The sequence below is a fragment of the Kogia breviceps genome, chromosome 1 (assembly GCF_026419965.1).
Source record: "Kogia breviceps isolate mKogBre1 chromosome 1, mKogBre1 haplotype 1, whole genome shotgun sequence".
In the NCBI taxonomy this organism is placed as follows: domain Eukaryota; kingdom Metazoa; phylum Chordata; class Mammalia; order Artiodactyla; family Physeteridae; genus Kogia; species Kogia breviceps.
In genome coordinates this window covers 51,241,872-51,267,408 of record NC_081310.1, presented here as the reverse complement: position 1 = coordinate 51,267,408, position 25,537 = coordinate 51,241,872, and the positions used below count along the sequence as shown (strand labels likewise).

Here is a 25,537-nt window from a genome sequence, read left to right as displayed (position 1 = left end):
GTATGACAGTCTCTAGATCCATCCACATCTCTACAAATGACCCAATTTTGCTCCTTTTTATGGCTGAGGAATATTCCATTGTATATATGTACCACATTTTCTTTATCCATTTGTTTGTCAATGGACATTTAGGTTGCTTCCATGACCTGCCTATTGCAAATAGTGCTGCAATGAATGTTGGGGTGCATGTGTCTTTTTGAATTATGGTTTTCTCTGGGTATATGCCCAATAGTGGGATTGCTGGGTCATATGGTAATTCTAATTTTAGTTTTTTAAAGAACCTCCATACTGTTCTCCACAGTGGCTGTTATCAATTTACATACCCACCAACAGTGCAAGAGGGTTCCCTTTTCTCCACACCCTCTCTAGCATTTGCTGTTTGTAGATTTATTTATTTATTTTTTTTACAGTATGCGGGCCTCTCACTGTCGTGGCCTCTCCCGTTGCAGAGCACAGGCTCTGGACGCGCAGGCTCGGCGGCCATGGCTCATGGGCCCAGCCGCTCCGCGGCATGTGGGATCTTCCCGGACTGGGGCACGAACCTGCGTCCCCTGCATCGGCAGGCGGACTCTCAACCACTGCGCCACCAGGGAAGCCCTGTTTGTAGATTTTTTGATGATGGCTATTCTAACTGGTGTGAGGTGATAACTCATTGTAGTTTTGATTTGCTTTTCTCTAATAATTAGTGATGTAGAGCAGCTTTTCATGTGCTTCTTGGCCATCTGTATGTCTTCCTTGGAGAAATGTCTATTCAGGTCTTCTGCCCATTTTTGGATTGGGTTGTTTGTTTTTAAATATTGAGCAGCATGAGCAGTTTATATATTATGGAGATTAATCCTTTGTCCATTGATTCATTTGCAAATATTTTCTCCCATTCGGAGGGCTGTCTTTTCGTCTTGCTTGTAGTTCCCTTTGTTTTTCAAAAGCTTTTAAGTTTCATTAGGTCCCATTTGTTTATTTTTGTTTTTATTTCCATTACTCTAGGAGGTGGGTCAGAAAAGATCTTGCTGTGATTTATGTCACAGAGTGTTCTTCCTATGCTTTCCTCTAAGAGTTTTATAGTGTCCAGTCTTACATTTAGGTCTCTAATCCATTTTGAGTTTATTTTTGTGTATGGTGTTAGGGAGTCTTCTAATTTCATTCTTTTATATGTAGCTGTCCAGTTTTCCCAGCACCACTTATTGAAGAGACTGTCTTTTCTCGATTGTATATCCTTGCCTCCTTTGTTGACCATAGGTGCATGGCTTTATCTCTGGGCTTTCTATCCTGTTCCATTGATCTACATTTCTGTTTTTGTGCCAGTACCATATTGTCTTGATTACTGTAGCTTTGGAGTATAGTCTGAAGTCATGGAGTCTGATTCCTCCAGCTCTGTTTTTTTACCTCAAGACTGCTTGGGCTATTTGGGGTCTTTTGTGTCACCATACAAATTTTAAGATTTTTTTGTTCTAGTTCTGTAAAAAATGCCACTGGTAATTTAATAGGGATTGCATTGAATCTGTAGATTGCATTGAGTAGTATAGTCATTTTCACAATATTGATTCTTCTAACCCAAGAACGTGGTATATCTCTCCATCTGTTTGTGTCAGCTTTGATTTCTTTCATCAGTGTCTTATAGTTTTCTGAGTACAGGGCTTTTATGTCCTTAGGTAGGTTTATTCCTAGGTAGTACATTCTTTTTGTTGCAATGGTGAATGGGATTGTTTCCTTAATTTCTCTTTCTGGTATTTCGTAGTTAGGGTATAGGAGTGCAAGAGATTTCTGTGCATTAATTTTGTATCCTGCTACTTTTCCAAATTCATTGATTAGCTCTAGTAGTTTTCTGGCGGCATCTTTAGGATTCTCTATGTATAGTATCATGTCATCTGCAAACAGTGACAGTTTTACTTCTTTCCCAATTTGTATTCCTTCTATTTCTTTTTCTTCTTTTTCTTCATTGCCATGGCTAGGACTTCCAAAACTATGTTGAATAAGAGTGGTGAGAATGGACATCCTTGTCTTGTTCTGATCTTAGAGGAAATGTTTTCAGTTTTTCATCATTGAAAATGATGATTGCTGTGGGTTTGTCATATCTGACCTTTATTATGTTGAGGTAGGTTCCCTCATGCCCACTTTCTAGAGCATTTTTATCATAAATGGGTGTTGAATTTTGTCAAAAGCTTTTTCTGCATCTATTGAGATGATCATATGTTAATATGGTGTATCACACTGATTGATTTGTGTATATTGAAGAATCCTTGCATCCCTGGGACAAATCCTAGTTGATCATGGTATATGATCCTTTTAATGTGTTGTTGGATTCTGTTTGCTAATATTTTGTTGAGGAGTTTTCCATCTATATTCATGAGTTATACTAGTCTGTAATTTTCTTTTTTTGTAGTATCTTTGTCTGGTTTTGGTATCAGCGTGATGGTGGTCTCATAGAATGAGTTTGAAAGTGTTCCTCCCTCTTCACTTTTTTGAAGAGTTTGAGAAGGATGGGTGTTACCTCTTCTCTAAATGTTTGATAGAATTCACCTGTGAAGCCATCTGGGCCTAGACTTTTGTTTGTTGGAAGATTTTTTTTTAAATATAAATTTATTTATTTATTTTGGGCTGTGTTGGGTCTTTGTTTCTGTGAGAGGGCTTTCTCCAGTTGCGGAGAGCGGGGAGCCACTCTTCATCGTGGTGCATGGGCCTCTCACTGTCACAGCCTCTCCCGTCATGGAGCATGGGCTCCAGATGCGCAGGCTCAGTAGTTGTGGCTCATGGGCCCAGTTGCGCTGCAGCATGCGGGATCTTCCCAGACCAGGGCTCGAACCCACATCCCCTGCACTGGCAGGCAGACTCCTAACCACTGCGTCACCAGGGAAGCCCTGTTGGAAGATTTTTAATCACAGTTTCAATTTCATTACTTGTGATTTGTCTGTTCATATTTTCTATTTCTTCCTGGTTCAGTCTTGGAATGTTATACCTTTCTAAGAATTTGTCCATTTCTTCCAAGTTGTCATAGTGTTGCTTGTAGTAGTCTCTTATGATGCTTTGTATTTTTTCAGTGTAACTTCTCCTTTTTCATTTCTAATTTTATTGATTTGAGTCTTCCCCCTCTTTTTCTTGATGAGTCTGGCTAAAGGTTTATCAGTTTTGTTTATCTTCTCAAAGCACCACCTTTTAGTTTTATTGATCTTTGCTATTGTTTTCTTTGTTTCTATCTCAATTATTTCTGCTCTGATCTTTATGATTTCTTTCCTTTCTTCAAAAAAACTTTGGGTTTTGTTTGTTCTTCTTTCTCTAGTTCCTTTAGGTGTAAGATTAGATTGTTTATTTGAGATTTTTCTTGTTTCTTGAGGTAGGCTTGTATTGATATAAACTTCTACCTTACAACTGCTTTTGCTGCATCCCATAGGTTTTGGATCATCGTGTTTTCATTGTAATTTGTCTCCAGGTATTTTTTGATTTCCTCTTTGATTTCTTCAATGATCTCTTGGCTATTTAGTAACATATTGTTTAGCCTCCATGTGTTTGTGTTTTTTACGTTTTTTTCCCTGTAATCTCATAGGTTGTGGTCGGAATAGATGCTTGATATGATTTCAATTTTCTTAAACTTACTGAGGCTTGATTTGTGACCCAAGATGTGACCTATCCTGTGGAATGTTCCATGTGCATTTGAGAAGAAAGTGAAATCTGCTGGTTTTGGATGGAATGTCCTATAAATATCAATTAAATCTATCTGGTCTATTGTGTCATTAAAAGCTTGTGTTTCCTTATTAATTTTCTGTCTGGATGATCTGTCCACTGGTGTAAGTGAGGTGTTAAATTTCCCCACTATTATTGTGTTACTGTCGATTTCCTCTTTTATAGCTGTTAGCAGTTGCCTGATGTATTGAGGTGCTCCTATGTCGGGGGCATATATATTTATAATTGTTATATCTTCTTCTTGGATTGATCCCTTAATCATTATGTAGTGTCCTTCCTTGTCTCCTGTAACATTCTTTATTTTAAAGTCTATTTTATCTGATATGAGTATTGCTACTCCAGCTTTCTTTTGATTTCCTTTTGCATGGAGTATCTTTTTCCATCCCCTCACTTTCAGTCTGTATGTGTCCCTAGGTCTGAAGTGGGTTTCTTGTAGACAACATGTATATGAGTCTTGTTTTTGTATCCATTCAGCAAGCCTGTGTCTTTTGGTTGGAACATTTAATCCATTCACGTTTAAGGTAATTATTGATATGTATGTTCCTATTACCATTTTCTTAATTGTTTAGGGTTTGTTTTTGTAGGTCCTTTTCTTCTCTTGTGTTTACCACTTAGAGAAGTTCCTTTAGCATTTGTTGTAGAGGTGGTTTGGTGGTGGTGAATTCTCTTAGCTTTTGCTTGTCTGTAAAACTTTTGATTTCTCCATTGACTCTGAATGAGATCCTTGCCAGGTAGGGTAATCTTGGTTGTACATTCTTCCTTTTCATCACTTTAAATATATCATGTCACTCCCTTCTGGCTTGTACAGTTTCTACTGAGAAATCAGCTGTTAACCTTATAGGAGTTCCCTTGAATGTTATTTGTCATTTTTCCTTTGCTGCTTTCAATAATTTTTCTTTGTCTTTAATTTTTGCCAATTTGATTACTATGTGTCTTGGCGTGTTTCTCCTTGCATTTATCCTGTATGGGACTCTCTGCACTTCCTAGATGGGAGTGGCTATTTCCTTTCCCATGTTAGGGAAGTTTTCGACTATAATCTCTTCAAATATTTTCTTGGGTCCTTTCTGTCTCTTTTCTCCTTCTGGGACCCTATAAAGCAAATGTTGTTGCACTTAATGTTGTCCCAGAGGTCTCTTAGGCTGTGTTCATTTCTTTTTTTTTTTTTTTCTTTATTCCGTTCTGCAGCAGTGAATTCCACCATTCTGTCTTCCAGGTCACTTATCTGTTCTTCTCCCTCAGTTATTTTGCTATTGATTTCTTCTAGTGTATTTTTTATTTCAGCTACTGTATTATTTGTCTCTGTTTCTTTGTTCTTTAATTTTTCTAGGTCTTTGTTAAACATTTCTTGCATCTTCTCGATCTTTGCCTCCATTCTTTTTCCAAAGTCCTGGATCATCTTCACTATCATTTTTCTGAATTCTTTTTCTGGAAGTTTGCCTATCTCCACTTCATTTAGTTTTTTTTCTGGGGTTTTATCTTCTTCCTTCATCTTGTACAAAGTCTTCTGCCTTTATTTTGTCTATCTTTCTGTGAATGTCCACTCCCAATAACCTTTGAGAACACCACTAACTTGAAAGACAGAAAACCAGTCAACCACAGTAATACAGCTTTCTGGGTCCAATCAGCTGAGGGAGCCTGAGTCTCTCCAGCAGTGGTTTGGGAGGAACACACTGAATTACAGCCTGGACTGTACTCAAGTCTAAATCATCTTTTTTTTTTTTTTTTGGTTGGGGGTGTTTTGTTTTGTTTTTTGGCCTCGCTGCATGGCTGTGGGATGTTAGTTCCCTGACCAGGGCTCAAACCCTGGCCCTGGCAGTGAAAGCACTGAGTCCTAACCCCTGGACAGCCAGGAAATTCCTGGATTAAATCATCTTTTGAGAGGAAATTTGGTTTCTGGAAGCAGCTAAAAATTATTTAGAACTCAATATGGGTGTATGAGATGTAAAGACAAACTGAGAAATTTCCTTTTGATTGAAAACAAAACATGATATAATAATGAATCTGATTTGCTTTTGTGATTCCAAACAATGTGTCTGAAAAATGGAGAAAGAGCAAAAGAATGAAGAATGAAAACCTAAAAAGTGACCAGAACAGGAAGCTTTTATACTTTTTAGACAAAGAGAAAATAAATTTGTGAAGAGTTGACAAGGCAGAGGGGTTGGGGCTAGGGGTAGTAAATGGTGAAAAAGTAACCAGGAAGACAACGGTTAGTTTGACATGGTTTGTAAGGTTTCTCAGCCCCAAATTTCCTATTTATGGTAATAAGAACGTCTTCCTTCCTCCTGGTACAGGGAGGGTACCTTTCACATGGAAATTTTATGATCTGTTTCAGGGGAGAACCTGGGGTTGTGGGTGTCATAGTGATTTTCCTGCTCCTGCTGTTGTCTCAAACTCTTTCAGTTTAAGATATTCAATATGCCAAAATGCCATATTTTGGGGTAGCATGCCCTGAACTCTGTCATTACATTTTGTGCCACGCATTAGTTAGAACACCACAGGTACATAGGATAGAATGAAAGTTTCCTGCTCACACTTCTTAAGAAAAATCACACAAAACACAGTAATGAGGCCAAGATGATACCTGCCTGCCCTTTCACTGTCACACTGAAGCATTGTTTAACAAACCCCACTAGGATTATTTTATTTTCTAAGAGAAGTTACCATTTCCTGAATTTTCTATTTACTATTACTTTAACATTTCTTTATTATTTTTTTTTATTTTGCCACCCCAAAATGTATCTCTTTGGCATGAGGATTATTTTAGGTTGATTATTTTTAAGAAACAGAAGTCTCAGGAAGTCTTCCTTTTTACCTCCCCCTTAGCTGCCTAAAGAATAGATAAAGGGTCTGTTCCTGGAATAGTGCTATTATCAGAGATATCTACAAAAAATATGGGCTAGGTGTGCTGAGGGAGACTTGGCAGGACCTAGAGATCAGAGGCCACTCTGTGTCCCATCGTCTCTGTATGGCCCAGAAAACACCTGTTTACCAAACATTTTCTTTTCCATCTCCATGTGAATTACCTTCCTCCCCATTAAAGTCCCAAACTACTACCCCAATATCCTGTTTGGTCTTCAGCTGAAGATGGTATTTAATGTGAGGGCTTCGGCCATTTTGGTGAGTTACTCAATTTTCCTGGGTCTCTCCCATGTATATGCTATTAAACTTTTGATCGATTTTCTTCTGTTAATCTGTCTCATGTCAGTTTAATTCTCAGACCAGCCAGGAGAACCTAAAGGAGCAGAGGAAATCCACGCTCCCCTCTGCCAACTGAAGACTCAGTGGAAATGCCCACTGAACATGCAGCACAATAAATGAAAAAAGCCTCAAAGTGAGGTATGGTGGAGTTGTTTTAGACATGTGAGGTTTGAGCAGCTGGTACAAATACCAGTGAAAATATCACATAAATAGTTCGATACAGGGGTCCAGAGCTCAGGGGAGAAGTCAGGGTTGTGATGAAAACTGGAATGCATTAGCTTGTAAAAAGCATTTGAAGCCAAAACATTGAATAAAATAACCTATGGAGAGTTAAATAGAAAAGGAGAGAGGGGGGACTTCCCTGGTGGCATAGTGGTTGAGAATCCATCGGCCAGTGGAGGGGACACGGGTTCAATCCCTGGTCCGGGAAGATCCCACATGCTGTGGAGCAACTAAGTCCTTGAGCCACAACTACTGAGCCTGCGCTCTAGAGCCCATGTCTCACAACTACTGAAGCCCGCGTGTGAGCACGTGCTCCACAACAAGAGAAGCAACCGCAATGAGAAGTCCGCGCACCACACCAAAGAGTAGCCTCCCGCTCACCGCAACTAGAGAAAGCCCGCACACAGCCAAAACTTAATTAATTAATTAATTTTTAAAAAGAAAAAGGAAAAGGAGAGAGGGGAAAAGGAGAAACAGAAAAGAGAGAAGGGAAGAGAATAGGGCTCAGAGCAGAGTCCTGCAGAGGAGATAAATGCTATGTCTCAGGGAACCGGAGAAAAGAGTACTTCAGAAGGTGAGCAAGATCAACTGTATCAAAGGCAACCAGGATGGATGGAAATAGGAGTACAGAGGAGATTTGATTGTTGGATTTACTGAGTTGGAGAGCACAAGTGACCTTAGTAAGAACTGCACACCTTTTAGAAGCATTAATTTTTTTCAAGGAGTATAGTGGGATAGAGAAAGATGTGGGATATTAATAATTTAAGTGCCAAATAATGTAAAACACTGTTTTAGTATTAAAATAAATGTGGACAATTTATGGAACAGAATACAGTATTTGCATTAATTTTTGAGATAAATCAGGAGACTTCAAAGAAATTGGGCCATGTGAGGGCTTTTACTGCCATATGGTCCTTCTCTCCCAAACCTCACAGAAGTATTTTGCTCAGTGCCCAGGGCTTCCCAGACTTAGTAATAGTAAAGTATTAATATTATACTTCCGTGGGAAACTTTGAGAAGTCCCACCCAAAACATGAATACATTAACAAAGAGCTCCCCCTTGTGACTCAATTTTTAGAGAAGCCCTCAAAAGTCACACTGCTATATTTAAAATAGATAACCAACAAGGACTTACTGTATAGCACAGGGAATGCTGCTCAATATTCTGTAATAACCTAAATGGGAAAAGAATTTGAGAATGAATAGATACATGTATATTTATAACAGAATCATTTGCTGTAAACCTGAAACTAACACAACATTGTTAATCAACTATGCTCCAATATAAAATAAAAATTCAAAAAAAAAAGAAAAAAGAATATTTGGGGTGAAATATAAAAAAGTCACATCTTTGGAAAAAACAAAATAAAAGCCACCCTTCGGGAGACAAGATTGATAAACAAGCCAGAGCACATTTGGTGAATCCTCATGCAGCATTGACAGATCCAACTCACATACTGCTAATCTTGGACAGCCTGCTGTCACTGTAGGCTGTATTAATGTCTGCTAAGTATTTGAGGAAATTTTCCCTTAGAGCTTTCTGAGAAGTCATTTACTATGTTTACATTCAATTAAATGAATCGTATGCCTGTTTTTCAGTGGGGGTCACAAGAATGAAGGGATTGGACTATGGACTAGATCAGTGGTTTTTAACTTCACTGTTATCTACTTCAGGGGATCAAAGATAATTGAGTGGGAGGAAAAAACTAAAGCATGGCTTCCCCTCAACCCAACCCACATCGCTGCTTTTTTATCTGTTTTACATATTGGGGTACCCACTAATATTTTATTGAGGGAAAATTATAACCTGATAAAAATTTAGAGGCCAGTCATTCCTAGTAACTCTAATAGAAGAGGATTCTATGTGTAAACGTTATACTCAGTCATCTCACTCTCATCCCTGGTTCTGCATCCAAGTGGAGATGCCCAGGAGGTAGCTGGATATTCAGGTCTGAAGCACCTGCAGGACAGGGGGTTCTCATAAAAAAACAAGGGCTGGATAATATAGAACACTGCATTTCTGTGATAAATTCAGGAGGAGCATGTCTTATAATGTTGCTCTGTGTATTAAATGATGTTATAAGTCACTAAAAGCAATTTTAGGAGGGACCAAAATAGCCAAGTATGAATAAGCAGGTACCTGATAATCTGGAAGGACTACATATCTTTTAGAAATCTTCCCTGAATATGATTCCTCTCAAATGAGCTTTTGGCAATGGTTCAGCTCCCTACAGATACATGGTCAATTAAGGGAGTATCTCTCTGCACTTTGACAGTCAACTTTGCCAAAGTATATAGAAACATTTGCACAACTATGAGGACTCAAACCTCTATATAATAGAGCTTGTCTGCAATAACTTTAGCCTGAAAAAAATCCTATGCTCCAATATAAAATGAAAATGTCACTAATTGCCCAACTGGTAAAAAGAAAAATCAATGAAATATTTTAATTTTAATTTTAGCAGTGCACTTTGCAGTGAACCCTTCAAGATATTATAGTTGAAATATGTAATCCTGGGTAATTAAATGAATTAATCTGCTTGTTTATTTTATTTTTAAAGAATTGGCTTTTAAATTATTTTTTATTTTATTCATTGGTTTTTGGCCGTGTTGGGTCTTCATTGCTGCGCGAGCTTTCTCTGGTTGCGGCGAGTGGGGACTACTCTTCTTTGCGGTGCACGTGCTTCTCATTGTGGTGGCTTCTCTTGCTGGGGAGCACAGCCTCCAGGCACGAGGGCTTCAGTAGTTGTGGCACACAGGCTTAGCTGCTCCACGGCATGTGGGATCTTCCCGGACCAGGGCTCAAACCTGTGTCCCCTGCATTGACAGGTGGATTCTTAACCACTGCGCCACCATGGAAGTCCCTGCTTGTTTATTTTATATGAATCAATTTAACATTAAAGCATAATTCCTGAAAATGATATATAAAATAGGTATAGTGCCTGCCCTTTTAGAGCTTACATTCAAGTGGAAAGACAGAAATTAAATCATCACAATATATGATTACAGACTGAAAAATGCTTTGAAGGAGCAGTCTAGTAAGAGAGAATGACAGAGTGACCTAATTTAAACTGTGAAGGGATTTTATCAGGGAATCTCTCTGAGGAAGTGACATTTAAATTAAGATGTAAAAGATTAGTAATAGCTCTCCAGCTAGAGTGGAAGATTAAAGGTATCTCAGGCAGAGGACAGCAGTAGGAAGTCCTTGAGGCAGAAGATAGTACAGCGCTGCTGGAAATCAGTGAGCAAGGTAATTGGACAGGGAGGCAAAATCAAACAAGCCAAATAAAGCAAGACCTTATAGGCCATGGGAAGGGTGTCTGCTTCTACCAAGATAATTGTTGTAAACAAAAAGTACCACAAAGGTTTTTTTTAACAGACTTATTAAGGTATAATTGACCTACCATACAATTAATCCATTGTAAGCCTACAGTTTGATGAGTTTTATTACATTTATACAGTTGTGCAGTGATCATTACAATCAGCCAAAAAGTCCATTTGTGCCCATTTGCAACTATTTGTTCCCACCCCTACATGAGACAACAAATATGATGTTGTTACTGAACCTAAATTTTGCACAGCAAAGCCAACCTACTGACGCAGCATTGTGGTGAAGGAAAGCACAACGTTATTGCAGGGGACCAAGCAAGGAGGGGCTTTTGTACCCAGGAGAGTCCCAAAGGGTCCTGCTCAGTTTCAATGTCTGTCTCCACAGTTTTCTCTTTTTTAGAAATTTCATGAAAATAGAATCATATACTATATAGACTTTTGTGTCTGTCTTGTTTCATTTAGCACGTTTTTGAGATTCATCAATGTCATTGTAGTTTTGAAACAGGAAGGAAGGGGCAGAGGACAACCTTTAAAAGAAAGACATAGCCCGAGGACATGACATAAACTGATTAGAACCAAATAGGTCCAAGATGGCAGATGAGACAACTTCCACTAGACCTTGAGCCTCAGTAAACACTCATTGTAACACATCAGCAAGCTAAATGACTCACCCACAGGTGCCATGACAGTTCCAAGGCCAACCACAAAGGTCAAAAAGTGAGCGGTGGCCCAATTCCTGGAAATCCTCGTCCCTTCTCCAAAATACCTGGAACACTCCTCCCACTCGTTAGCCTATGAAACTACCCACCCCTATAAAAACTGACAACCCCATTCCCTGGTTTCACTCTTGCCTTCTGAGATGGTCAACACTCTGTGGAGTGTGTTTCTCTCTAAATAAATCCACTTCTTTTTTAAAAAAATATTTTTCTTATTTATTTATTTATTTATTTTTAGCTGTGTTGGGTCCTCGTTGCTGCGCGCAGGCTCTCTCTAGTTGCAGCGAGCAGGGGCTACTCTTCATTGTTGTGCACGGGCTTCTCGTTGCAGTAGCTTCTCTTGTTGCGGAGCATGGGCTCTAGGCACGAGGGCTTCAGTAGTTGTGGCATGCAGGCTTAGTAGTTGTGGTGCATGGGCTTAGTTGCTCCAAGGCATGTGGGATCTTCCCAGACCAGGGCTCAAACCCGTGTCCCTTGCATTGGAAGGCAGACTCTTAACAACTGCACCACCACAGAAGTCCAATAAATCCACTTCTTACCTATAACTTTGTCTCTCACTGAATTCATTCTGCAATGAGACATCAAGAACCTGAGCTTCATTAAGTCCTGAGACCAGGTGTGTGATCTCAGTTAAAAGATCGTGGGTTCAAGTCCTAATCTGAGTTACAGTTTCAATTTGTTCCTTTTTATTGCTGAGTAGTACTTGAAGATGTGTATATAACACACATTTATCCATTCATCAGTCAATGGACATTTGGATTGTTTTCAGGTGGTGTCTATTATGAATATGGATGCTATTAACATTCATCTACAAGTATTGGTGTGGACATTGTTTTATTTCTCTGGGTAGAGAAGTAGAATTGCAAGGTCCTATGGTAAGTTCCTGTTTAACTTTTAAAGAAACTGCAAAGTGGCTGTGTGATTTTACATTCCCACCAGAAATACATGAGACTTCCAGTTTCTTTATATCCTCATCAATACTTGTTATTGTCTGATGAAATAAAATCCATATTTTATAGCAAGATGAGAAAAATTTAAACATAAAATTTTTCTTGGCCATTTCAGCCTCCTGCCTCTCCTTTAGTAGGTATTGTGCCTCTGCATTAACCAGGACTCTTTAGGAGATAACATTCCTTCTTAATCTCAGCAAGGGTCACAACTCCTTAGGAGATAACATTCCCTGATCTTAAGAGGCCACCCACTACTTTGTACCTGTAGATCTGAATTGTGCAAACTGTCAATAATACGTCATTTAATGTACAGCTCTCTGTCTCAAAAACTTATATAACTGTGCTTTGATCTTTAATAGGCAGAACAGTCCTCAGCTTTCTGATAGAATTCTTCCCAGGTTATTATCCTCAATTTGGCTCAAATAAAATTTTCCATTTCTTTCTTAGATCGACTGATTAATTTTTTCATGGACAGTCTGACTTTTTTATCTTATTTTAGTGGGTGTGTAATAGTATCTCTTTGTGGTTTTAATTTGCATTTCCCTAATGAATAATGTTGAGCATCTTTTCTTTTTTATTTATTTATTTTTAATTTAGCTGAGTTGAGTTAAAATATTGTGTTAGTTTCAGGTATACAGCTTAAGATTCTTTTCCATTATTGGTTATTACAAGATATTGAATATAGTTTCCTGTGTTTTACTGTAAATCCTTGTTGTTTGTGTATTTTATATATAGCATTGTGTATCTATTAGTCCCATACTCTTAATTTATCTTTCTCCCTCCCCTTTCCCCTTTGGTAAACATAAGTTTCTTTTCTATGTCTGTGAATCTGCTTCTGTTTGTAAATTTGTATTATTTTTTTAGATTCCACATATAAGTGGTATCTTAAAATATTTATCTTTGTCTAACTTATTTCACTTAGTATAATAATCTCTAGGCCCATCCATGTTGCTGCAAATGGCAATACTTCATTCTTTTTATGGTGAGTGATATTCCATACCACATCTGTATCCATTCATCTGTCGATGGGCATTTAGGTTGCTTCCATATCTTGGCTATTGTGAATAGTGCTGCTATGAACATTGGGGTGCATGTATCTTGTTGAATTATAGTTTTGTCTGGATATATTCCCAGGAGTGGGATCGCTGGCAACTCCAATTGTAGTTTTTTTAGGAACCTCCATACTGTTCTCCATAGTGGCTGCACCAATTTACATTAACAACAGTGTAGGAGGGTTCCCTTTTCTCCACACCCTCTCCAGCATTTGTTATTTGCAGACTTTTTTTTTTTTTTTTTTTTTTTGGCCATGCTGTGCAGCTTGCAGTATCTTAGTTCCTTGACCAGGGATCAAATCCATGCTCCCTGCAGTGGAAGCAAACACACAGAGTCCTAACCACTGGACTGCCAGGGAATTCCCATTTGTAGACTTTTTAATGATGGCCATTCTGACCAGTGCGAGGTGGTGCCTCATTGTAGTTTTGACTTGCATTTCTCTAATAATTAGCTATGTGGAGTATCTTTTCATGTGCCTGTTGGCAATCAGATATATTTTCTGTAATAGGGAAGAACAAGTCTGACTCCATATTGGATCTGTTTCTTTTACTTGAACTTTTGTATTCTATCACCTTGCAGCAAGTTAATAACTAAAAGAAGGTTTCCTATAGCTTAAAACATACATTAGGATTCATCTCCGGGAACCCTGCCCCCATGCCTGAATGTTAAGCTAAAACACTTTTGTTTAGCTCACAGAAAATATCCTGACCAGACCCACCTGTAAATGGCTGCAGGAATGAATATAAACACATCTCCTCTGGAGTTTGGTCAGAACCAGGAAATAACTGCAGTAGCTTATTGCCTTTTTTACTTTACCTCCTCACCTCCCCATCTCTGTACCGTAAAAGAAACTAGAACTGAAACCCAGACAAGATGTTTCTTTAGGACATTAGTCTGCTATACAGATCTTGTTCTGCTGGTTTTCACCCCAACACCTCATCTCTCCATTGATTGGCCTGTCATGTGATGCGCCGTACAAGCTTGAACTCTGTAACATTGAAGGAGCAGGTGTTTTTGTTTTTTCATATTTATTTATTTAATTAATTATTTGGCTGTGCCAGGTCTTAGTTGTGGCATGCGGGCAGGATCTAGTTCCCTGACCAGAAATCAAACCTGGGTGCCCTGTATTGGAAGCATGGAGTCTTAACCACTGGACCACCAGGGAAGTCCTGGAGCAGGTGTTTTAATTCTGATTTTCTGGCATGAAAATAAATTCAATAGAGACACCATTTTCTGATACAGAGCAGATGCGATAAAAATCAGATTTGAGAATGGTAAATTAGGGGTTCAATTTAAGTACTTTTGAGATGTTTGTGAATTTTTATTCACAAAATTCACAAAAATTATTAAAATTATTATGAAAAATAATTTTAAAAGATAGATTCTTAGAAGTAAAATTGCTGGGCCAATAGATAAAACTGATAGACACTACCAAACCCTTTTCAGTGTCCTTTCCCTCAAGCCCTTGCTAAATCTAGATAGTATCGATCTTTTTACTGGCCCTTTTATATAATGTCTATACCCTATACTTTAATTTATAAATTAAAATGAAAAACCGAATTTTGATTCACATTTCTCTGATTCTTGGTTGAACAACTGTGATATTATGATTTATAGGAAATATATATTTGGTCTCTCAGGGAAGAAGAAATTTTCCTCTACCTTTCTAGGTTTTTCTGGATGATCTAAAAATTAAATTGACATGAGACACATTAACAGGAGAAAATCAAGAAAAATTTAATAACATGTATACATGAGGTAGACCCAGAAAAACTGAGTAACTCGCTAAAGTGGCTGAAACCCTCACCTTAATACCATCCTCAGCTAAAGATAAAGGTGGATGTTGGGGGGGGTGCTTTGAGACCTCAAAGGGGAGGAAGACAATTGATATGGAGATGGAAACGGAGAAGAATTTAACAAACTTTGCTAGGTTCCTCCGTGTTTACACACCAAGTTCATACTATAATTGCCTATGGTGATAGCTCCCTTCCTGGAAGAGGCCCTCTATCTAAATTCTTTAGACAGAGGAAAAGTCAAAGTTTCTTCCTGAGTCTTCTTGGTCTTGGTTGTTTTCGATGTGGACTGTTTTTTTTTTGTGTGTGTGTGTGTGTGTGGTACGCGAGCCTCTCACTGTTGTGGCCTCTCCCGTTGCGGAGCACAGGCTCCAGACGCGCAGGCTCAGCGGCCATGGCTCACGGGCCCAGCCGCTCCGCGGCATGTGGGATCCTCCCGGACCGGGGCACGAACCCATGTCCCCTGCATCGGCAGGCGGACTCTCAACCACTGCGCCACCAGGGAAGCCCTTTGGTTTTTTCCAATTCAAAACAATCTTCATGCCAAGGAGACATTTGGGGGTGGCAGATTTTGCTCCCCTACGTGTCATTCAGATGACCAAAATATATTTCTCATATAGTATATTTGGTCTTTATCCATGGCTCCTGGCTCACAGCTGCCAAAACCCTTGGGATTTCCTGAGCAATAACTGGAAGCAACTTATGTCGTAAAATTTGGTGTCCTGACCTCAGTTCCTGAAACTGCTTCAGACCATGAAGGTGAAATGGGTATCTTGTTACTCATAACAAGACCTTTTCCACCACAACTGGGTTTATGTTAATGTGGTTATTACTACCTGAAAACTGGGATCGCCTCTTGGTGGGTGTCAAGCCAAAAGACACAACTGTAAGTAGATAGGGTAGGGGGTCCCTGGAAAAAGAGAACCAGGTATGGCTTGCTTGACATAAGAGAAGCCGTTTTTTGGCCTAAGCCATTTTGTGATCTAAGCTTGGCCACAATGCTCACCCTTGAGCAGGTCTCAGTAATTAATGACCTTAAGGGAATGAAAGAATGCAGAAACAAAACTGTTACTAGGCAAGAAAAGTAAAAAAATATATCTCAGTTTTGTTCCAAAGGTAAAGATTAGCCTGAAGTGGAACCTAAGGGATGATGACGTTGACATTCTCTGACCCTCATGACTTCAGTCAACTAAAGCTTGGTCTCTGTGGACCTTTGCCCCAATTCTAAGCTGAAGTCTCTTCTCTCAAGCCCCTTCATGAATATGCATGTACCCTTAGCTTAAAACTTCCCCAGTTTTGCTGTTGGGGAGACATGGCTTTGGGAAAGATCCCCAGTGTTCTCTTAACTTGCTGCAAGTAATAAATCCTTCCTTCTTTCAATCTCTGGCTTGGTTTTGTCTTTTGACACCCACCAAGAGGCAAACACAGGTTCTGGGTAACACAACCAAGCCAAAGAACAGGATAAGGAAGGATTTATTACTTGCATTAAGTAAGGAGAACACCAGGGATATTTCCCAAAGCAGCATCTGCTTTTTACTTTTTCCACCACATCCCAGTTACTGAAAACCCTAAAGCCCACTTCAATCAGTTGGGAAGTGTAGGTGGTAGGTCCTACTGCAATCTTTTGAAGATTTAGAATCCTGACGGCTGATCAGGGATGCATGATCATGAAAGGCCTCAGTGAGACAATCGGTGTCTCTCTTCCTGATTTTGACTCTCATTAGGAGGTCCTGGTAACCTGAATTATTTGTAGAGGTGAAACCATGCACCTCAGATTGGGACTTGAACACACGTGCTGGGACTCGAACCCAGCCAAAACGCTGATTGGGATTTGAACGCCTGCGGCCAGGACTCAAATCCAGCCAAAACTCAGACTGGGACTCCAACCCACATGGCCGGGACTTGAACACAGCCAAAACCCACGGTTTTCCAACTGAGATCACACACCTGGTTTCAGGACTTAATGAAGCTTTGGTTCTTGATGTCTCATCACAGAGAGAATTCAGTGAGAGACAAAGTGATAGGTAAGAAGTGGATTTATTTAGAGAGAAACACACTGCACAGACAAGAGTATGGGCCATCTCAGAAGGTGAGAGAAGCCTTGGGAGAAACACTCCACAGACAGAATGTGGGCCATCTCAGAAGGTGAGAAAGGCACCAGGGTACAGGTACAGGGTACAGGGTTGTCAGTTTTTAGAGGGGTGGGCAATTTCATAGGCTAATGAGTGGGAGGAATATTCCAGCTATTTTGAGAAGGGGCAAGGATTTCCAGGAATTGGGCTACCACCCACTTTTTGATCCTTATGGTGACCTTGGAACTGCCATGGCGCTGGTGGGTGTGTCATTTAGCTTGCTGATGTGTTACAGTGAGCATATACTGAGGCTCAAGGTCTAGTGGAAGTCGAATTGTCTGCCATCGTGGACCAATTTTGTTCTAATAAGTTTATGTCATGTCCTCAGGATATGTCATTCTTTCAAAGGCTGTGTCCTGCCCCCTTTCCTCCTGTTTCAGAGGGGTGCCACTTTGGTATACCTGGACAACTTGAGTATGCACTTTTAAACTATCTATTGGAAGAACTTAACAACTCTGTAGGGAAGGAAATTTTCAGTGGCTGAGAATAGCTGAATTATTGTCTCCACCAGCCTTTACCTTAGACCCTCATGATAGCTGGAGATAAAACCTCAACTGAGGATATGGGAAACCAGATATCAGTCCCCTCAGACAGCCTGCTAGGGTGCATTCTGAGTCACTGGAAACTGTGTCTATACCGCAATTACAAAAAAAATTTTATTTTCTTTTGTAATACAGTCTCTGGCTACAATACCAATACCAACTAGGCGACGTGGAGAAATGGCCAGTGACTGGCTCATTAAATTATAACAACACTTGAAATGTTTTCTAAAAGAAAAGGATAAAAAACCCTGCTTTTTTGGAGAGGATTAGAGAACATCTTTGGCAATACACTACAGTGGACCCTGAGCATCCAAGAAGTGCAGTAGTAATAAACACCTATTTCATATCTCAGAGTGAGATACTTGCTGCAAACTTCAAAAGGTTGCAGTAGGACTTACCACCCACACCTCCCAACTGGCTGAGGTGGCCTTTAGGTTTTTCAATAACTGGGATGTGGAAGGAAAAAGAAAAAGAGACACTGCTTTAGGAAAAATCCCAGGTGTTCTTACTTGCTGCAAGTAATAAATCCTTCCTTCTCCTGCTCTTTGACTTGGTTGTGTCTTTTGGCTTGACACCCACCAAAAGATGAACCTGGTTTTCAGGTAACAAGATGACATTTGGAAATCACCTAAGGATGGAGGCTTGATGCCAAGAGAACCAACCTTGAATAGAGGGCTGGAAATTTCAGTCCCACTCCCTAATTTCCAGGGAAAGTAGAGGAGCTAGAGGTTGAATCAGTCACCAATGGTCAATGATGTAATCAAGCATGCCTATGTAATAAGGCCTCCATAAAACCAGAAAGATGTGGTTTGGAGAGCTTCCAGGTTGGTGAACATGTGGAGATTCAGGGAGAGTAGCTCACCTGGAAAGGACATGGAAACTCCACGCCCTTCCCACATACATTGCCCTACGAATCTCTTCCAAGCAGCTGTACCTGAGTCATATCCTTTTATAATAAACTGATAATCTAGCAAGTAAAATGTTTCTCTGAGTTCTGTGAGCAAATTAATCAAACCTAAGGAGGGATTCTATGGGAACACCTGATTTATAGGATTTATAACCAGTTGGTCAGACACACAGCAACCTGAGACTTGTGACTGGCATCTGAAGTGGGTGGTAATCTTATGGGACTGAGCCTTAACCTGTGGGATCTGATGTTGTCTCTGAGTAGACAGTGTTAGACTGAATTGAATTTTATACCCAGCTGGTGTCAGAGAATTGCTAGTTGGTGCTGGTGTGGAAAACCCCATCTGCATACACATTGGAAATGGTCCCACATATTGTAATTTGGTAGAGAAAGTTTAGCAACTTTTTAAGTAAATGAGCTATTTGCATTTCTCCCTTTGTTGTTTCACAATTTCTATTGCTCCACTTTTTTAAAAATTAATGATTACAGGAACTCTTTCTTTTATGAGTATTATCCACTTGTCTGTTACATATGTTGCAAATATTTTCTCCCAGTTTTATCTTTTATTTTGTTTATGATAACTTTAATCCTGAAAACACTTAATTTTGCAAGAGAACTTTATCTGATTCTTTGTGGCTCCTAGGTTTGGTATCTTGCTTGTGCCTTTCTCTCCCCCAAATTACTAAGATAATCTTTGGTTTGTTTGAGCACATCATAGTAGAGTTTCTTTTCTTTCTTTTTTTTTTTTTTTTTTTTTGAGGTACGTGGGCCTCTCACTGTCGTGGCCTCTCCCGTTGCGGGGCACAGGTTCCGGAAGCGCAGGCTCATTGGCCATGGCTCATGGGCCCAGCCACTCCGTGGCATGTGGGATCTTCCCGGACTGGGGCATGAACCCACATCCCCTGCATCGGCAGGCAGACTCTCAACCACTGTGCCATCAGGGAAGCCCTTGGTAGAGTTTCTTATGCTTAATCTTCTAAACATTTTGAAATTTATTTTATGGCATGCTGTGAGATAAAAATACTTTTTTTTTCTAAATAATGACTGATATTCTCAATGGCTTTTACTCAATACTCCATTATCCCCCTTTGATTGGAAATACCACCTTTAATATACTAAATTTTCATAAATACACAAGTGAAACCAGATTCTCTAAAGTTGATCTAAAACTTTTTTACAGTAAGAATTACAGTTATCCCTGGTAATAAAATCATGATACCAGTATATAGATGTGCTTATCTCCTTAGCAAGCAAGGGATCATGCACTCAGCTCAGAGAGATAGGATGTTAAGCCATTATGGAAAAGCTGCTTTGAAAGGAGGGTGTAGAGATTGGTTAAAGATGGTGGAGTAGAAGGACCTGCTCTCACTCCCTCTTGCGAGAACACCAGAATCACAACTGACCGCTGAACAATCATCAAGAGGAAGACACCGGAACTCACCACAAAAGATACCCCACATCCAAAGTCAAAGGAGAAGCCACAATGAGATGGTAGGAGGGATGCAATCACAATAAAATCATATCCCATAACTGCTGGGTGGGTGACTCACAAACTGGAGAACACTTAATACCACAGAAGTACACCCACTGGAGTGAAGATTCTGAGCCCCACGTCAGGCTTCCCAATCTGGGGATCTGGCAACGGGAGGAGGAATTCCTAGAGAATCAGACTTTGAATGCTAGCAGGATTTGATTGCAGGACTTCGACAGGACTGGAGGAAACAGAGACTCCACTGTTGGAGGGCACACACAAATTAGTGTGTGCATCAGGACCCAGAGGAAGGAGCAGTGACCCCACAGGAGACTGAACCAGACCTACCTGTTAGTGTTGGAGGGTGTCCTGCAGAGGCAGGGGGTGGCTGTGGCTCACTGTGAGGACAAGGACACTGGCAGCAGATGTTCTGGGAAGTACTCCTTGGTGTGAGCCCTCCCAGAGTCCGCCATTAGCCCCACCAAAGAGCCTGGGTAGGCTCCAGTGTTGGGTCGCCTCAGGCCAAACAACCAACAGGGAGGGAATCCAGCCCCACCCATCAGCAGACAAGTGGATTAAAGTTTTACTGAGCTCTGCCCACCAGAGCAACAGCCAGCTCTACCTACCACCAGTCTCTGCCGTCAGGAAACTTGCACAAGCTTCTTAGATAGCCTCACCCACCAGAAGGCACACAGCAGAAGCAAGAAGAACTACAATCCTGCAGCCTATAAAATAAAAAACCACATTCACAGAAAGATACACAAGATGAAAAGGCAGAGGGCTATGTACCAGATGAAAGAACAAGATAAACCCCAGAAAAACAACTAAATAAAGTGGAGATAGGCAACCTTCCAGAAAAGGAATTCAGAATAATGATAGTGAAGATGATCCAGGACCTTGGTAAAAGAATAGAGGCAAAGATTGAGAAGCAGGAAATATTTAATAGAGACCTAGAAGAATTAAAGACCAAACAAACAGAGATGAACAATACAATAATTGAAATGAAAAATACACTAGAAGGAATCAATAGCAGAATAACTGAGGCAAAAGAAAGCATAAGTGACCTGGAAGATAGAATGGTGGAATTCACTGCTGAGGAACAGAATAAAGAAAAAAGAATAAAAAGAAATGAAGACAGCCTAAGAGACCTCTGGGACAACATTAAATGCAACAACATTCACATTACAGGGGTCCCAGAAGGAGAAGTGAGAGAGAAAGGACCTGAGAAAATATTTGAAGAGATTATAGTTGAAAACTTCCCTAACATGGGAAAGGAAAGAGCCACCCAAGTCCAGGAAGTGCAGAGAGTCCCATACAGGATAAACCAAAGGAGAAACATGCCAAGACACATAGTAATCAAACTGGCAAAAATTAAAGACAAAGAAAAATTATTGAAAGCAGAAAGGGGAAAACGACAAATAACATACAAGGGAGCTCCCGTAAGGTTAACAGCTGATTTCTCAGCAGAAACTCTACGAGACAGAAGGGAGTGGCATGACGTATTTAAAGTGATGAAAGGGAAGAACCTGCAACCAAGATTATTCTACCCACCAAGGATCTCATTCTGATTCAATGGATAAATCAAAAGCCTTACAGACAAGCAAAAGCTAAAAGAATTCAGTGCCACCAAACCAGCTCTACAACAAATGCTAAAGGAACTTCCCTAAATGGGAAACACAAAAGAAATGACCTACAGAAACAAACCCAAAACAATTAAGAAAATGGTAATAGGAACATACATATCAATAATTACCTTAAACGTGAATGGATTAAATGTTCCCACCAAAAGACACAGGCTCGCTGAATGGATACAAAAACAAGACTCATATACATGCTGTCTACAAGAAACCCACTTCAGACCTAGGGACATATACAGACTGAAAGTGAGGGGATGGAAAAAGATACTCCATGCAAATGGAAATCAAAAGAAAGCTGGAGTAGCAATACTCATATGAGAAAAAGTACATTTTAAAATAAAGAATGTTACAAGAGACAAGGAAGGATACTACATAATGACTAAGGGATCAATCCAAGAAGAAGATATAACAATTATAAATATATATGCCCCCAACATAGGAGCACCTCAATACATAAGGCAACTGCTAACAGCTATAAAAGAGGAAATTGACAGTAACACAATAATAGTGGGGGCCTTCAACACCTCACACCAATGGACAGATCATGCAGACAGAAAATTATTAAGGAAACTCAAGCTTTAAATGGCACAATAGACCAGATAGATTTAATTGATATTTACAGGGCATTCCATCCAAACACAGCAGATTACACTTTCTTCTCAAGTGCGCATGGAACATTCTCCAAGATAGATCACGTCTTGAGTCACAATACAAGCCTCAGTAGGTTTAAGAAAATTGAAATCATATCAAGCATCTTTTCTGACCAAAACACTATGAGATTAGAAATCAATTATGGGGAAAAAAATGTAAAAAACACAAACACATGGAGGCTAAACAATATGTTACTAAATAACCAAGAGATCACTAAAGAAATCAAAGAGGAAATCAAAAAATACCTAGAGAGATACTACAATGAAAAGAGGACTATCCAAAACTTATGGGATGCAGCAAAAGCAGTTCCAAGACAGAAGTTTATAGCAATAAAACCCTACCTCAAGAAACAAGAAAAATTTGAAACAAACAATCTAATCTTATACCTAAAGTAACTAGAGAAAGAAGAACAAATAAAACCCAACGTTAGTATAAGGAAAGAAATCTTAAAGATCAGAGCAGAAATAAATGAAATAGAAACAAAGAAAACAATAGCAAAGATCAATAAAACTAAAAGCTGGTTCTTTGAGAAGATAAACAAACCCTATAAACCATTAGCCAGGCTCATCAAGAAAAAGAGGAAGAGGATTCAAATCAATAAAATTAGTAATGAAAAAGGAGAAGTTACAACGGACAGTGCAGAAATACAAAGCATCATAAGACACTACTACAAGCAACACTGTGCTAATAAAATGGACAACCTGGAAGAAATGGACACATTATTAGAAAGGTATAACCTTCCAAGACTGAATCAGGAAGAAATAGAAAACATGAACAGACAAATCACAAGTAATGAAATTGAAACTGTGATTAAAACTCTTCCAACAAACAAACGTCCAGGCCCAGATGGCTTCACAGGTGAATTCTTTCAAACATTTAGAGAAGAGGTAACACCCATCCTTCTCAAACTCTTTGAAAAAGTGAAGAGGGAGGAACACTTTCAAACTCATTCTACAAGGCCACCATCACCCTGATACCAAAACCAGACAAAGATACTACAAAAAAAGAAAGTTACAGACCAATATCACTCATGAATATAGATGGAAAAATCCTCAACAAAATATTAGCAAACAGAATCGAACAACACATTAAAAGATCATATACCATGAGCAAGTGGGATTTGTCCCAGGGATGCAAGGATTCTTCAATATATGCAAATCAATCAGTGTGATACACCACATTAACAAATTGAAGGAGATAAACAATATGATCATCTCAATAGATGCAGAAAAAGCTTTTGACAAAATTCAACACCTATTTATGATAAAAACTCTCCAGAAAGTGGTCATAGAGGGAACCTACCTCAACATGATAAAGGTCATATATGACAAACCCACAGCAAACATCATTCTCAATGTTGAAAAACTGAAAACATTTCCTCTAAGATCAGGAACAAGACAAGGATGTCCACTCTCACCACTTTTATTCAACAAAGTTTTGGAAGTCCTAGCCATGGCAATCAGAGAAGAAAAAGAAATAAAAGGAATCCAAATTGGAAAAGAAGAAGTAAAACTGTCACTGTTTGCAGATGACATGATACTATACATAGAGAATCCTAAAGATGCCATGAGAAAACTACTAGAGCTAATCAATGAATTTGGTAAAGTTGCAGGATACAAAATTAATGCACAGAAATCTCTTGCATTCCTATACACTAACAACAAAATACCAGAAAGAGAAATTAAGGAAACAATCCCATTTACCACTGCAACAAAAAGAATAAAATACCTAGGAATAAATCTACCTCGGGAGACAAAAGACCTGTATGCAGAAAACTATAAGACACTGATGAAAGAAAATAAAGATGATACAAACAGATGGAGAGATATACCATATTCTTGGATTGGAAGAATCAATATTGTGAAAATGACTCTACTACCCAAAGCAATCTACAGATTCAATGCAATCCCTATCAAGTTACAGATGGCATTTTTCACAGAACTAGAACAAAATACCTTAAAATTTTTATGGAGACACAAAAGACCCCAAATAGCCAAATCAGTCTTGAGGGAAAAAAATGGAGCTGGAGGAATCAGACTCTCTGACTTCAGACTATACTACAAAGCAACAGTAATCAAGACAATATGGTACTGGCACAAAAACAGAAATATAGATCAATGGAACAGGATAGAAAGCCCAGAGATAAAGCCATGCACCTATGGTCAACTTATCTATGACAAAGGAGGCAAGGATATATAATGGATAAAAGACAGTCTCTTCAATAAGTGGTGCTGGGAAAACTGGACAGCTACATATAAAAGAATGAAATTAGGAGACTCCCTAACACCATACACAAAAATAAACTCAAAATGGATTAGAGACCTAAATGTAAGACCAGACACTATAAAACTCTTAGAAGAAAACATAGGAAGAACACTCTGTGACATAAATCACAGCAAGATCTTTTCTGACCCACCTCCTAGAGTAATGGAAATAAAAACAAAAATAAACAAATGGGACCTAATGAAACTTAAAAGCTTTTGAAAAACAAAGGGAACTACAAGCAAGACGAAAAGACAGCCCTCCGAATGGGAGAAAATATTTGCAAATGAATCAATGGACAAAGGATTAATCTCCATAATATATAAACTGCTCATGCTGCTCAATATTAAAAAACAAACAACCCAATCCAAAAATGGGCAGAAGACCTGAATAGACATTTCTCCAAGGAAGACATACAGATGGCCAAGAAGCACATGAAAAGCTGCTCTACATCACTAATTATTAGAGAAATGCAACTCAGGACTACAATGAGGTATCACCTCACACCAGTTAGAATGGGCATCATCAGAAAATCTACAAACAACAAATGCTGGAGAGGGTGTGGAGAAAAGGGAACCCTCTTGCTCTGTTGGTTGGAATGGAAATTGATACAGCCACTATAGAGAACAGTATGGAGGTTCCTTAAAAAATAAAATTAGAATTACTATATGACCCAACAATCCCACTACTGGGCATATACCCAGAGAAAACCATAATTCAAAAAGAATACATGCACCCCAATGTTCATTGTCACACTATTTACAATAACCAGGACATGGAAGCAACCTAAATGTCCATAGACAGACGAATGGATAAAGAAGATGTGGTACATATATACAATGGAATATTACTCAGCCATAAAAAGGAACGAAATTGGGTCATTTGTAGAGACGTGGATGAATCAAGAGACTGTCATACAGAGTGAAGTAAGTCAGAAAGAGAAAAACAAATATACTAATGCATATATGTGGAACCTAGAACAATGGTATAGATGAACC

General features: G+C 39.2%; 1 long non-coding RNA gene across 1 annotated transcript in view; it reads right to left on the bottom strand.

Annotated features, from left to right (window-relative positions):
- LOC131765786 (uncharacterized) overlaps positions 1 to 25,537 on the bottom strand; it is a 307,154-nt gene that overhangs the window by 248,479 nt on the left and 33,138 nt on the right. Inside the window, exon 3 of the long non-coding RNA XR_010840245.1 lies at positions 8,231 to 8,270. This is a non-coding gene — a long non-coding RNA (uncharacterized lncRNA). The remainder of the gene's footprint in view (positions 1 to 8,230; positions 8,271 to 25,537) is intronic.